We start from the raw sequence: 15,767 nt of genomic DNA, 5'->3' as shown, positions 1-15,767 counted from the left end.
TGTTCATGCGACTGTGAATGAGATCTTTTGAGTGGTAATAGAAAGCCATTATTTAAAAGGTGGGAGTGTTTGTTTGATCACTTATACATTATTAGGCCAGATAGTTGGAATGAAAAATTGGAGTTAGGACTTTTAAAGATATTAAAGTGATGAGTACTCTAGAAATATCTAGGATTGATAATTAATGTAGCATACTTTTTCCACTGAGGCTATATTTGGGATCCATTTAGGCTATTTCTCATAGGCTATTTATTTAGCATTGCCTGTACTCTTCTACACTCTCAACTCTATTGGGCATCATGGAATTTAGCTCCAGATCCAGTTTCCATTGTAATCTTCTAGTGATTTCAATGGGAGTTGCATCAGGCCCTTAACTCTGATCACAAAAGATAATTATTATCAATGGATGTATGACCATTGAAAGGTTTAGTTACCTCAACAGCCTGAAAGAGTAGAATATTTGTTTAATGTTTTTTCCAGCATGTTCTTCCCAAAAAACTGAATCAACATCATTTTTAACTGTATGCCATTTTCCCAGATCTTCACCTAAAGTAGAAGCATTGAGACTAAAATTAGATATAGTTACATAACTGTTAATCATTTCATAGCCTAAGAAGATTAGGTTTAATTGACCGTAGCATTTACAGAGAGTAAGAGGGCTTCTACAATTTTTTTCCCCATCAGCTATTTTTGGTCAGACTTTGGAGTATGTGCAAAGCCCTAGAAGAGAGAGGATGACACTACATAGGACACCTAATGACGGTAAATAGTGTAGATGCAACAAAATAAAAATCTACGCTGGAAGGGAGTGTAATTTGGCATATCTTTTTTAGATCTTTTCAGGTATAGAATACCTGAAAAGCAGTAGACTTCAGATTGTAGAACAATGTTGACATCCTAACATTTTCTTAATTATCTTAAATTTTGAAAGATTATAGTGAATTTTAATAATTAGTATTTAAATTTGACGCTTGAATTGAATATACTGTAAGTTTACTTTTTTTGGCTATATAAGGTTTAGTTATATCACTTTCATAGGAAAACCTTTCACATTTACTTTCCTGTTACGTGGTAGGCCTTGTGACCTCAGGACCGCCCTGCAAGTGGCCCCTCACCTCAGGTTTCCTTTGTGAGTAACCTAAAGGACTCCACTTTAGGCTCTTACTTAAATATCACCCCTCCCGGGGTCCAGTTTATTACAAAATATTGTGCAATAATCTCTAACAAGTCCCAACACATCATCCATATCCCCTCCGAACATACACTCCTTGCTGTCACCATACCCCAGTGTCTTCCATCACAGCAAGGTTCCTTTTCTGTCCTCTTCCATCCATCTTCCAGGACAGCCATCCACAGTCCTTCCGCCTGGGGTTGCAATCCAGCTGTTCCCGGTGGGAACTCCCACTGCCTCTCTGCCAGGACGATTCTTACGAGGAAAGCATTCCTCAAACACCCCTTGGCCCTTCTCACTGTTCCTTGGGGTCCAATTCTCAAGCAAGGAGATGTCAGTGGATAAGCCCCTCCGCTGCTGCTCCTTCCTTTTGCCTTCTCTGTCCCTGGACTCTGGTGCTCCAGCATAGAGCCAGCAGGCATCTCCCTCTGCTCTCTGGCTTGGGGGACATCAGCCAGTAAAATCCCTTTTTCTGCTCTCCTGCCTTCAGCCTTCTCGCAGGAACCACTTTGTCTCTGGTAGTTCTTATCTCCTAGGGCCCTTCTTCTGACTGACTCTGTTTGCTCTGACTCCTGACTGACCGTTTCTAGCCCCCAGGTGCTGCCCTGTCTGACTAATTGGTTCAGCTGGGAGCACCTGGACTGGAAAAGGAGAATTGAGACCAGTTCCATTTAACGGGCCAGCTACCCTGTTATGGGTAGCTAAATTACAATTCAAATAAATTTATTTGGCATTTATTTTCACAGTATAAATGGATATATAGGTGGCCAACAGAGGGTATGGTGTACACTGCAGTGTAAGCCAGGGGTTAGTGAGATTTGAGTCCACAAACCCTGGGTTTGCAAGCCCAGTGCTTTAAGCTTCCACACTGCATATTGACCATAGGTTTGGAATTTCTGGCCCAGGGCCTTTAGCCCAAGGCTTCAGCATCCACATTGCAGTACGCAGACTGAATCAAAGCAATTTATGTCAGGCTTCCTAGTGCCTTCCACAGCTGTGGTTGCTCTAGCCCCTGGTTCGTGGTGCAGTGTAGGAAAATTTGACTGTCCACCCTGCATGTTACAGGAGGTTATCACAGCCTGGCAGGTTCTCAACAGATCCTGCCGAGCTGTATTTTGGGTCTGCACGCTCCCAGCAATTGGAGCAAGCAGCAGGGAGGAGTCACCATTTGAAGAGCTTCTTTTGCTTGCACTTTTACTCCAGCAAATGGGCAGAGCAGCCATGAGATGAAGCGGACATTCTTGCAGCAGTTTTTGACCTACCGAAGGCACCTGTTGGAGGAGAAGGGAGATACAGGATACAGAAAAATGGAGCTGACTGATGCTGCTCATGACTCTTTTTATGTAGCCTCTGATGCCACCTACATAGACCAGCACTTCTGGTGCAGGGCCACAAACACATAGTGGACCTGGGATGGCCAGCAGTGAATCCCAGACTTTCCCATGAAGAAAGCTACATTTCTGGAGCTTTGTGAGCAGCATGCCCCAACCCTCCAGCATTATATGACATTCATGAGGGCATCCCAAATGGCCAGAAGCAGGTTGCTGTAACCGTGTGTAAACTGGCTACCTCAAACGTCTACAGGTCCGTTGCAAACTCGTTTGGCGCTGGAAAGTCAATCAAGGGTAAAATGGTTGTGGAGGTTTCTAAGGCAGTCAGGCATGGTGATTTCCACAAAAGTGGTGGGCATAAACAATATCCCTGAAGTAACTGCTGGTTTTGAGGAATGGGGTTTCCAAATGATACTGGGGCCATTGATAGGATTCATGCTCATAGTTTGCCCACTTCTTGCCCAAGAGTACATAAACTGCAAAGGGTACTACTCCTTTACTGTGTAGACCCTTGTGGACCACACAGGCAGACTTATGGACACCAACATGGGCTGCACTGGAAAAGTCCACGATGCCAAGGTTTTCTGATGATTGGGAGTCTACATTCATGGACAGGCTGGGACACTATTCCCACTAAATGATATTGTTATAAATGGAGATACTGTTAACATGGGGGACCCTGCATGCTCCCTTTTGCCTTGGCTACTGACACACATACTGATCTCAGCAGGCCTGGCAAAAGAAGATTCAATTAGGCTTTCAGCAGGTGCATAATGGTGATTGAATGTCCTGCTGGAGGGGATGGGTTGAGGAGATTGCCTACAATGACATATGGCCCATCTGCAGCTGGTAGTAGCAAATATCCACAATAGCCAGAGATGGGAAAGTCTCTGAGCTACTACAGTTAATTCTTTCACAGGTGTCTGACTGGTGGGTTTTGCCGACACGCTCAGGATCTAACCGAGCATCATATTTGGGATCAGAAAGGAGTTTTCCCCCAGGTCAGAGAGGCAGAGACCCTGGGTTTTTTTCCTCCTTCTGCAGCATGGGGCACAGGTTACTAAGCTGGTTTAAACTAGAGTAAATGGTGGATGGCCTTGAAGTCTGTAAATCATGATTTGAGGACTTCTGAACTCAGCCAGAGGTTATGGGTCTATCACAGGAGTGAGTCGGTGAGGTTCTGTGGCCTGTGATGTGCACAGAAAGTCAAACTCAGTTATCACAATGGTCCCTTCTTTCTGACCTTAAAGTCTGAGTCTGTGGTGCTGTTTACAGACCCGTTTGGATGCCTGTGTCATCCATGCCATTATTGTGGTTTGCTGTGCTCTTCATAATCTGTGAAGCCAAAGGTGAACCATTTGCCCCTGAATGGAGAGCTATGACAGTAATGGATTGCTGAACTTGTACACTCAGACAGAAAGTGCACCTGCCACAGCTAGGGCAGGATGCATCTGGGCAATATAAGTCAGGAATGCTCTTTACTCCTATATTATGGATTTTCATGGGCCAGTGAAATAGGGAGAATAGTACATTTGAGTGTGATTGTACAGTCCTTACAGTAAATGAGGTGCTATCACATCATGCAATGAAATGTTGGGGGAGGGGTAGGTTGCTATGCGTTGTAATTATGAATGACATGAGTGCTTCTAAACTGGCAGGGACTGGATTTATGGGAGGATGTAGAGAAATATATTGAGAAATAGTGTTTGCATATAACTTCCCAGTTGTCTCTCATCATGTGTTTACCTTAGTTATTTGAAGCATACATTACGTAATGTGATGCATTGATGGCAATAAAATTTCTTAGCAAAATAAAAACCTTATTTTTGAACATATTTTAGAAAAGTACAGTATTAAGTCATTGCCAGGTAGGTCAGGTGCCATTAGCACATGAAAACAATAGTAATAAACTAACACCAAAACCCTTAACAAAGTGCATGAAGAGGCCAAACAGTTTCATACAATAAACTCCCTTACTGTTGTGTGTCTCCTGGCCACCTGTTTGTGTTCCTTCCTATTTGGTGCCGCTTCCAGGGGTTGGAGTTGTTCACGAGGTGGAGCTTTGTCTGCACAGGAGTGGAAGCTTGCAGGGGAAGGGAGATCGGAATGGGGTTGGAGGACTGCATGGGACAGATTTGCCATGTCCAGCTGCTGCTAAGTCCCAATTGCACAGGCAGCCCAACCATAGAATTGATCTGCAGGATATCGAACCATAGAGGGGACTCAGGACAGGTTCAGCAGGAGCCTGTAGTACTCTGGGGGCTATAGGCATTATCAGAATCTTGAACAGGTCTTTCTCCTGGGTTCCTCCCTGAGCTGATGTTCCTGCTCCAGAAACTGTGCTAGAAGCCTCTCCTCAAATGCTGAAACTCTGTCCTCTTGCTCTGCAGTCAGTGTCTTGCCTTCCACTTGCGCTGAGTTTTTCTTCCTCTGGTACTATACCTGCTTGTTGGCCCTGTCCAGAATTTCCACCATCATGGAAACACTTCTGCTTGGACCTGTCCATGACTGTTCTGCATTCCAGGGTCCTGCTGGAGTGGGCCCACTCTACCAAGGTTGAAGGACCAGCAGAGCTCGAAGGGACTAAAAGCAGAAATCAAACAGTACATTATTGTTCCAGTGCTTCACAATAGGTTCAGTGCCATCCACAGGCAAATGTGCCTTGTGAAATCTCAAGGCCAAAAAATGATACTTTGTAAAATTGAGCTTCAGTATATTCTGAGAGGAATGCCTCAGCTCAGTTAATCACAGTGAAAATACTGCACAGCCAATGGCAAGTTAGCTTACAGGTTTTTTTTAATTGCTGAGCTCCTTGAGAGGCATGGGGGGAGCTTACTACAGAAACCTTCTCTGTACTTTCAGACATTGTACTTTCTTGAGGACATTACAATCCCAGAGGTTCCAGAATGGCAAAGGGAAATTTTATTTCAAGCTGCTTATTTCAAACTATTATGTTTGCAGCTGTCGATGCCCGGGATTGGGTCAAAATTCATGGGGGAATCAACAGAATGCTGCGTTAGTGTTCACAAGAACAGAATTGTCAGACACATAGGTGAACATAATTTGTTGGGAAAGAGTGAACATGGTTTTTGTAAAGGGAAATCATGTCTCACCAATCTTTTAGAATTCTTTGAGGGGGTCAACAAGCATGTGGACAAGGGGGGTTCAGTGAATATAGTGTACTTAGATTTTCAGAAAGCCTTTGACAAGGTCCCTCACCAAAGGCTCTTAAGCAAAGTAAACTATCACAGGATAAGAGGAAGGTCCTCTCATGAATTGGTAACTGGTTAAAAATAGGAAAGAGGGTAGGAATAAATGGTCAGTTTTCAGAATGGAGAGACAGTGGTATTCCCCAGGGGTCTGTACGGGGACCAGTGCTGTTCAACATATTCATAAATGATCTGGAAAAAGGGATAAACAGTGAGGTGGCAAAATTTGCAGATGATACAAAACTATTCAAGATAGTTAAGTCCAAAGTAGACTTTGAAGAGTTACAAACGGATCTCACAACACTGGGTGACTGCACAACAAAATGGTAGATCAAATTCAACGTTGATAAATACAAAGAAATGTACATTGGAAAACATAATGCCAACTATCCATATAAAATGATGGGGTCTAAATTAGCTGTTAACCACTCAAGAAAGATCTTGGAGTCATTGTGGATAGTTCTCTGAAAACATCCACTCAATGTGCAGTGGCAATCAAAACAGCTAACAATGTTAGGAATAATTAAGAAAGAGCTAAATAATAAGACAGAAAATATCCTATTGCCTCTATAAATCCAGGGTACACTCACATCTTGAATACTGTGTGCAGATGTGGTGCCCCATCACAAAAAAGATATATTAGAATTGGAAAAGGTACAGAAAAGGTCAACAAAAATCATGAGGGGTCTGGAACAGCTTCCATCTGAGGAGAGATTAATAAGACTGGGACTTTTCGTCTTGGAAAAGAAATGACTGAGGGGGGATATGATAGGGGTCTATAAAATCATGACTGGTGTGGAGAAAGTAAATAAGGAAGTGTTATTTACTCCTTCTTGTAACAGAAGAACTAGAGGTCACCAAATTAAATTAATAAACAGTAGGTTTAAAACAAACAAAGGAAGTATTTCTTCACACAACGCACAGTCAACCTGTGGAACTCTTTACCAGAGGATGTTGTGAAGGTCAAGACTATAACCAGGTTCTAAAAAGAACTAGATAAATTCATGGAGGATAGGTCCATCAATGGCTGTTAGCCAGGATGGGCAGGGATGGTGTCCCTAGCCTCTGCTTGCCAGAAGCTGGGAATGAATCACTTGATGATTACCTGTTCTGTTCATTCCCTCTGGGACACCTGCATTGGCCACTGTCAGAAGACAAGATACTGGACAAGATGGACCTTTTGTCCAACTCAGTATGGCTGCTCTTATGTTAAGTCTCGGTGTCACAGGCTCAAGTTGCATCCGTACTACAAAATGATGGGAGTTTGGGTTGGAGCTCCGTGAGACTTGGGCCCTCAAACACTCCATGCGTGTGAGGTCAGGGGCTGGGCCTGAGTTAGAATTGTGTGTAGATGGAAATGGATTTGGGGCTTGAATCTGAGCATGGGTTTACATGCAGAGTAGACATACCCAGAGAGGACTGATTTATTTTTTAAAATGTGCACGCAGTGACTTTGAAAAACCATAGTGTTGCTATTGTTGTTTACTGTGTCATGCTTTCCTTACCTTATTCTGTCAGCTTTTGTTACATCCACTTATGTGTTGTCTTTAGTTATATTGGTACAGAGACTGCCCCTGGGTACTATTGTAATTCAGATCATTTAAAATGCACAATACAGTTTATAGGCAGTTGGCATTTGACCTAGAATGATGGAATGACTGGAAGAAACTATAACTTTTAATATGTCTAGCTTAATCATGATTTGTTATCTGGTTTATACAGTTATGATTGCATCTTCAATATTTAATTTTGCTTTGTAGTATTATATGCCAAACTTTGAGTCCTTGGAGCGTTCAGTAAAATATATTTTAAAGAATGCATGTTCGGAATTTCAAATGTTAATAGAGATGAGAATATACTGTCCCACCTGTGTGCCCTCATTTCTTGTCTCTCCTCCCTCCCCACAAAAATCTCTCCATCTTCTTTTTCAGTTGAACGTAATCAGTCCTGTTTTCAGTCTAATGTACTGACTTTCAAAACAAACAAGTGCATGAAGAAAGACATTATTAAATGAAGATACTAATAAATGCAAAGTAAAGCTGTTCAAAAGATTATTTCATTTTTTCATGTTTTTTTCAAAGAAGGCAAATAGAAAATGGTCCAAAACATGTTTCAAAATTAGGTGTGGCACACAGTGGGATTTGGTCTACACACGGAACCTATGTTGCTATTTTGACATCACTCAAGGGAAAATCCACACCACTGAGTGATGTAGTTATACTGACCTAACCCCCAGTGGAAGCAGCACTATGTCTCCTGTTGACATCTCTTGGCAAGATGGAGTATCTGCACCAATGGGAGAAGTTCTCCTATTTGGCCTAAGTAGTGTCTTCACTAAGTGCTGAAGTGGCACAGCTGTGTCGCTGCAATGCTGTAGGTGTAGAAAGCCCTAAGTTTACTGCTTTCTCTAGTTATATTAAAATTAACAGGTGAGATGAGCCCAGTGGTATTTACTGTATATCAGCAGGTCCATTATCTATTCCCCACACTTCCTGTATTTTTTGGCTTTTGCAAGCTAGCTGTACTTATAAGTAAATCCTGATTATGCTAGATTACTGTGTTAGTATTTAGGGGAAAAAAAGTTATTTTGTGCTTAGTTTATATGAGCAGAGCAGTGAGATACTGCAATTTAGGGCAGACAGGTAAGCCAAGCCTGTTAGGCTATTACATTAAAGGCTAAGTGATAAGTGACAAAAGAACCATGACTTAACTTGAAAATAATTGTATTGCAATTATTTATTGCTATTTTAAGATATACACAAGATTTTATGCTATGGGAAACTTCAGTGTGCATAGAAGTTTCATTGTTGATGGAAAAAAGAAAAGGAGTACTTGTGGCACCTTAGAGACTAACCAATTTATTTGAGCATGAGCTTTCGTGAGCCACAGCTCACTTCATCGGATGCATACCGGTATACTCCGATGAAGTGAGCTGTGGCTCACGAAAGCTCACGCTCAAATAAATTGGTTAGTCTCTAAGGTGCCACAAGTACTCCTTTTCTTTTTGCGAATACAGACTAACACGGCTGTTACTCTGAAACCTGCCATTGTTGATGGGTAATTATTGTCTAACATTTATCAGGTGTTCTAAATTTATTTGTTCACTCATTGTTGCAATACATTGACAAAAAGCATTTTTTAGAAATAAAAAAGAAAACTGATAGGTGCTGGGTAAGAGAGAAGATACAGTGCTGAGGGACCTCTCCTTGTCAAGCCCTGATTTATTTTTTTAAACTTAATTTCCTTTCCTGGCTGCCTCTCCACCTTAGCTTCCATCCAGTCTCAGAATTGGTAAATACCCCCTTTTCTGTCTCAGGACTGGTTTACACTAAGAATTTATATCAGTACAATATCTCTCAGGGGGTGTGAAAAATCCAGGGAGTTACAGACCAGTCATCTTAACTTCAATACCCAGTCAGCTTAACTTCATTACCAAATAATGAAGCAATGAATTTGCAAACACCTAGAAGGTAATAAGGTGATAAGTAACAGTCAGCATGGATTTGTCAAGAACAAATTGTGTCAAACCAACCTAATAGCTTTCTTTGACAGGGTAATAAGTCTTGTTGATAGGAGGGAAGCAGAAGATGTGGTATATCTTGACTTTAGTAAGGCTTTTGATATTGTCTCACATGATCGTCTCATAAACAGAATGGAGAAATACAGCCTAGATGAAGCTACTATAAGGAGGGTGCATAACTGGTTGGAAAACAGTTCCCAGGGAGTAGTATAAGTGATTCACAATCAAGCTGGAAGGGCATATCAAGTGGGGTCCCGAAGGGGTCAGTTCTGTTCAATATCTTTGTCAGTGATTTAGATAATGGCATAGAGAGTACACTTACAAAGTTTGTGGACAATACCAAGCTGGGAGGGATTGCAAGTGCTTTGGAGGATAGGATGAAAATTCAAAATGATCTGGACAAATTGGAGAAATGGTCTGAAGTAAATAGGATGAAATTCAATAAGGACAAATGCAAAGTACTCCATTTAGGAAGGACAATCAGTTGCACACATACAGGGCTGGATTAAGACTTTTATAGGCCCTAAGCACTGAAAAGGTTATGGTGCCCCCCCATATGTAATTCAAAATAAAAACAATACTACACTGTAAAATAAAATTTTATTTTTTGAAATGACACAAAACTTGCATGTATGCTGAAATTAAAATAGCTTCTTTCTAGATTTTCTGATTGCAAAATTCTGGATAAGTTCATTGAAGCTAACTCAACGAAGCATGTCCGCTTCCATACACAATAGGGAAAGTGAATCAAGTCTGTCCTGACACACTGATGTTCTCTGAGGGTTTTTTATTCTTTTCAGCTGAGAGAAAGAGCATTCTGCGGAGCAGTTAGTAATTATCAATGTTAGAAAAATACATAGTGAGATCTCTACATTTGGAAATACACATTGTATTTTGTCTTTCAGTATTGTGTCATGAAGATCAATGTGACTGAATTTCATTTTTCCTGTTTCATTAAACTTTGCGCGCATATAACAGTGGAACTGCTGTACTTCTCCACAGAGATTCATGTTCAAGTCAACAGGGTATGAGTCAACTAGCTTTTGGGAACCTTGTGAATATTGTTAGATAAGTCCATATCGTTTAGAAAAGAAAATCTACTCGATACTTCTTTGTACACTTCACCTCTCTTCATATGAGCTTCAAGTGTATCAATTATAGCATAGTGAGTACATACGTGAAATTTGTCTCTAGGATTCAGTGCTGTTTCTGTTGCATTGCTGTCATTTGCATGTTTTTTTCCTGATTTGCTTGCAGGACTGGGCTTCTTTGTGGTTAGTATCAAGCAAGATATCTTTTGATATGTCTTCAAATCATTCCTCAAAGTGTGTAAGTGGTCTGCACATGTTTTCAAATCCAATTCTTTTTCTTGGAGAGCTTGACTTGTGTGGTAAAAGTGTTGTAAAATTTCATTCCATATGGTCAACATGAATACAAACTCTAGTTCTTGCATCTTGTTTGCAATGTTTTCTGCCTCTCGTATAGTTTTTTCCTTTTGTGATTGGTCTTCAGCTATACTTTCTAATGCATCCACAATCTTTGAGTAGGACTCCAGAATTGCACTTGTTGCCACTGCATGTGCCTGCCAGCGAGTATTAGAAAGAGATTTCAACACACGATCATTGCCCAAATATGTTTTAAGAACTGCCCATCGGTGTGTTGAGGCAGAGAAAAATGTATAAAGTAACTGGACTGTTGAGAAAAAACTTACTGCTACCATACAACAATCAACAGCACTGCAGCCAACAAGATCGAGAGATTTCAGAGTAGCAACCGTGTTAGTCTGTATTCGCAAAAAGAAAAGCAGTACTTGTGGCACCTTAGAGACTAACAAGTTTATTTGAGCATAAACTTTCGTGAGCTACAGCTCGCTTCATTGGATGCATTCAGTGGAAAATACAGATTGAGAAAGTGTGCAGCACATGGTAAGAATATGGCATATTTGTTCTGTTCTAAAAGCTTCTTCTGCATTCCTTGATAATGCCCTGACATGTTGGCAGCGTTTTCATAAGAAAGAAGAAAAAAAAAAAAAAAAACGAATCAAGTACGTATAACTCAGAAGAATATATCAATAATAAAACATAAGTTTATTGCAATACATGACAGGATCTGATGTCCTTGCATTATTTTGCTCTACATTAGTAGGATGCCCCCCTGGTTTAGGTGGGGATAAGTAATAAAAAGAGAACAGAAAAATGGGGAAAGTGTGTAGTGGAGTGTAAGGAAGTCTAACAAAGTTCTGATTTTTCCCATGATGACTACTTTGATGCTTTTTTTTTTAAATATCTTTTCCAAAAAAAAATCTTGGTTTTTTGGGTGCCCCCTGCTTTGCTGGTGCCCTAAGCACGTGCTTAGTCTGCCTATTGGGTAATCCAGCTCTGCACACATACAAAATAGGAAATGACTGCCTAGGAAGGAGTACTGCGGAAGGGGATCTGGGGGCCATAGTGGATCACAAGTGAAATGAGAGTCAACATTGTAACACTGTTGCAAAAAAAAAAAAAAAAAAAAGGCAGCAAACATCATCCTGGGATGTATTAGCAGGGGTATTGTAAGCAAGACATTCTACTATGTACTGATTAGGCCTCAACTGGAGTACAGTGTCCAGTTCTGGGTGCCACATTTCGGGAAAGATGTAGAGAAATTGGAGAAAGTCCAGAGAAGAGCATCAAAAATGATTAAAGGTCTAGAAAACAAGACCTATGGGGGAAGATTGAAAATTTTTGGTTTGTTTATTCTGGAGAACAGAAGACTGAGGGGGAACATAACAGTTTTCAAGTACGTAAAAAGTTGTTACAGGGAGGAGGAAGAAAACTTGTTGTTCTTAACCTTGGAGAATAGGATAAGAAGCAATGGGCTTAAATTGTAGCAAGCGTGGTTTAGGTTGGACATTAAAAAAAACTTCCTAACTATCAGGGTAATTAAGTACTGGAATAAGTTGCCTAGGAAGGTTGTGGAATCTCCATTATTGGATATTTTTAAGAGCAGGTTAGACAAACACCTGTCAGGGATAGTCTAGATAATACTTAGTCCTTCCATGAGTGCAGGGGACTGGCCTAGATGACCTCTCAAGGTCCCTTCCAGTCCTATGATTCTATGATTCTACAAACCTAAAGAATTGTATTTTGTAGGTATACACCTTTAAAAGCTGTTATGTTTTTTTTTTTTAGCAATAGAATTATTTGGAAGGCATTCAAAGCAACCCAGCTGCCAGCAGGCTTAAAATAGAAAACATTTTAACAATGAACTCCTTTTCTTAGTCCTCTTCTTTTACTAAAAAAAAAAAATAAATTTATTTTAAGAAAGGGAACATGTTGAGTGGGAAGACATGAATCTCCTGTTAACAGAGGCAAGCACATAAATGTTAAATGTAGCTGGCTGATTCTTTTTCTTTGACTGTTGCTATAACAAAATAGCTGAAGACTATGTTGGTTAGTGTAATGTGTCTAAGGGTATGTCTACGCTGCAGTTAGACACCTGTGACTGGCCCATGTTAGCTGACTTGGATTCACAGGGCTCAGGCTAAGATGATGTTGAATTGTGGTGTAGATGTTCGGGCTCAGGCTGCAGTCTGAGTTCTGTGACCCTCCCATCTCGCAGGATTCTAGAGCCTGGGCACCAGCCCAAGCCCAAACATCTACACCGCAGTTAAACAGCTCCTTAGCCCAAGCCCCATGAGCCCAACTCAGCTACCACAGGCCAGCTACAGGTGTCTAATTGCAGTGTAGATATACCCTAATTGACCTAGTACTGCTAATATGTGTGTTTGTATCTCTCCCAGTTGTACGTGTCAGATACTGTTTCAACACACCTCCCGTATCTGGACCTCTATCAATCAGAAACTTTATCTGAATTGGAAAACTTGCTCTTGTACAAATAGAAGATGCAAGTTAGATGTTCAGTTTGTATATTTTCCCCTTTTTTTAATGTCCCTTTGATTGTTTGTATCTTGTAGATGATGCACGCTGTTGACTAATGACTTCTTGATTTGTGTCAGGTGGTTGTCACAACAGAGGATTTCTGTATACAGATCAGTACTATTACTCCAGAGAGCTTCTGGAATCATTTTAGAAAACTGATCACTTAACAGTATAACGTACTGCATTTTATGATGTTTTTGTGACACTTTTTGTTTGGTAATAATGGTGGTGTTTCATATTAAATGTCAGTGTATTTGTTATGTGCTAAAATCTGATCCAGCTTTATTCCTTCTGAGTCCAACTGATAAAAGGTCTATTAACGTAAATTGTTAGGTAGACTTCTTAGTATTTAATTTGAAAAATAAAGCAGTTTAGGAAAGATTTAAATTTTAACTTAAAATTGATGAATGTGTCCTGCTGAGAGTTCAGCAGCCTTTTTTTTTTTTAATGGATTTGTTTACTTTTACTTTTAACCTCCCTCCAGAAGAAGGAAATTTTTTTAAGCCAATCAAAAATCCACTCCACTGGTTCTGAGTTTACAATAAAAACTCTTTTCTCCAAAATCCTCTTCACTCCCTCTAATCTATCACTGTTGACAAAAAAACACCATAGAATCATAGAATATCAGGGTTGGACGGGACCTCAGGGGGTCATTTAGTCCAACCCCCTGCTCAAAGCAGGACCAATCCCCAATTTTTGCCCCAGATCCCTAAATGGCCCCCTCAAGGATTGAGCTCACAACCCTGGGTTTAGCAGGCCAGTGCTCAAACCACTGAGATATGCGCTCCCTCCCCACCTTTTCACCCAAGCCTATAACCTAGAGGTCATCTGTGCTTCCTCCCTTTCTCTCTTGCCTCACACATCCAGGCTGTGTCCAGATTTTCTTCCTGCATATCATTTAAGATTTGTCTGTACAGAAAAGAAAGAAGTGGACAAACAAAACTCTCATCCAGGCCATTATTTGCTCTCCTGATTATGGTAACCTCCTTCATGACACCCACATCTCTCTTCCAAATAAATCAAAATGCAGCTGCTAAGATAACTTTCCCTTGTTCATCACTGTAACCATGTCAGCCCCCCTTGGAATACTTTTATTGGTTCCCGCACTTTCCCTTAGTCAAGCTCAAACGACTTGTCTTCAGCTTCATGTCTCTTCACAACTCCTACCCCTTACTACTTGTCCAGCTTTCTCTTACTGCATTTCACCCACCCCCCTGACTCTTCCAGTCTACCAACAATGCCTTGACTGCTGCCCATCTGTCAGTGTTTATAAAACAAATGTGTAGGTGTGTTCTTCCATACTATACTTCATGCATAGAACTATATTCCTGAGCTCCATAAGACTGTCTCCTTCAGATTCTTCCTGTAGACCCAATTATACTTTAGTATGTGTTTAGGAAATTTAGCCGATTAATGATGGTGACTGGTGAGATAGAGGGCAAAGAGGGACAGCTAACGCATTGTTTTACCTGCTCCTCTTTCCTCACCATTCATATATTGTCTTAAATTTTACTCGGGGTAGGATCCTTGTCTTTGTATGATTTTGTACAGCACCTAGCACAATGGAACCCCTATCCTGGTTGGGGCCTATGGGCACTACTGCAGTACAGATGTTAAACAATGATATATTAGGTTACCACGACATGACTTATTTCCTTCTCAGAGTACTCCATCTAGTGGCAAAACTAGAGTAATGTGTCATGGAAGTGGATTTATATAGGAATTAGTGGAGTGGTAGGATTTCTATTCCAGGAGCTCATCAAAAAAATTGTAAATTTTGTGAAGGACAGGGAAACTTTTATGCCTTAAGTATGGTAAAACACACAATCAGAAATAATTCTGCTTCGTCTGCTATTTATAGCAAAATATAGTTGATCTCTCAAACTGTTTAAGCTTTTTCAGGTTTTAATTTTATTTCTTTTAATATCCACTATTTTTCCAAACCCATACTTGGTTTTATTTCTTACAAGTTACATCATTTAACACCTGTAATTCAGAACTGCTACTTCTTTTAGATATAGTTTTTAATGATACTAGAAGAAATATAGGATTTTTTCATTTCCTTTTCATAGTGTGCGTAAGTGCTTCTAGAAAATCTCAGATAAATAAATGAGAGTGGTGTTAGTCTCTAGACAAGTATAATATGAATAGTGGTGGTGCCAGCTTCTGCACACTGCTGTGCTAATTCTAGGAACAAGACCAGTTCTTGGAGTGAGACAGCAGTACTGTCTCTGTACCCATTCAGTCCTTGGCCTCTCTCATCAAAGGTCCCAACTGCAGGTGCATCAGTACAAGATATATTTAATACAGGCTGCCAACTCACCTAATGTAGGCCACCAAACATCCATCAAATGGTGCTATTTGACTGCTAACATCCCGAACAAACTGAAATGGTGACCAGTAGCTGACTGGCTCCATATTCTATTTCTAGTTACTTTAGCTGTGCAGTTGCATAATTTTTAAACTTTGTTATACTCTTTGATTTTCAAATCCTGACTTAAATATTACACCATACATAGTTTAACACTGAATGAATGTAAATCTTTTTTTATACTGTAGGTTCACTTTTGGCCATTTGTATATCTGCTATGTCTTATGTACAAGTAAGATGAAAGT

The 15,767-nt window shown here is 40.4% G+C and overlaps 1 protein-coding gene across 1 annotated transcript in view; it reads left to right on the top strand.

The window, feature by feature from the left end:
- The window catches only part of RDX (radixin), a 93,823-nt gene that overhangs the window by 28,620 nt on the left and 49,436 nt on the right, over positions 1-15,767 (top strand). The window lies entirely within an intron of this gene.

The sequence above is a fragment of the Eretmochelys imbricata genome, chromosome 1, assembly GCF_965152235.1.
Source record: "Eretmochelys imbricata isolate rEreImb1 chromosome 1, rEreImb1.hap1, whole genome shotgun sequence".
Lineage (NCBI taxonomy): Eukaryota > Metazoa > Chordata > Testudines > Cheloniidae > Eretmochelys > Eretmochelys imbricata.
Note: the sequence above shows the minus strand (reverse complement) of the source record. Positions and strands in the feature narration are given on the sequence as shown.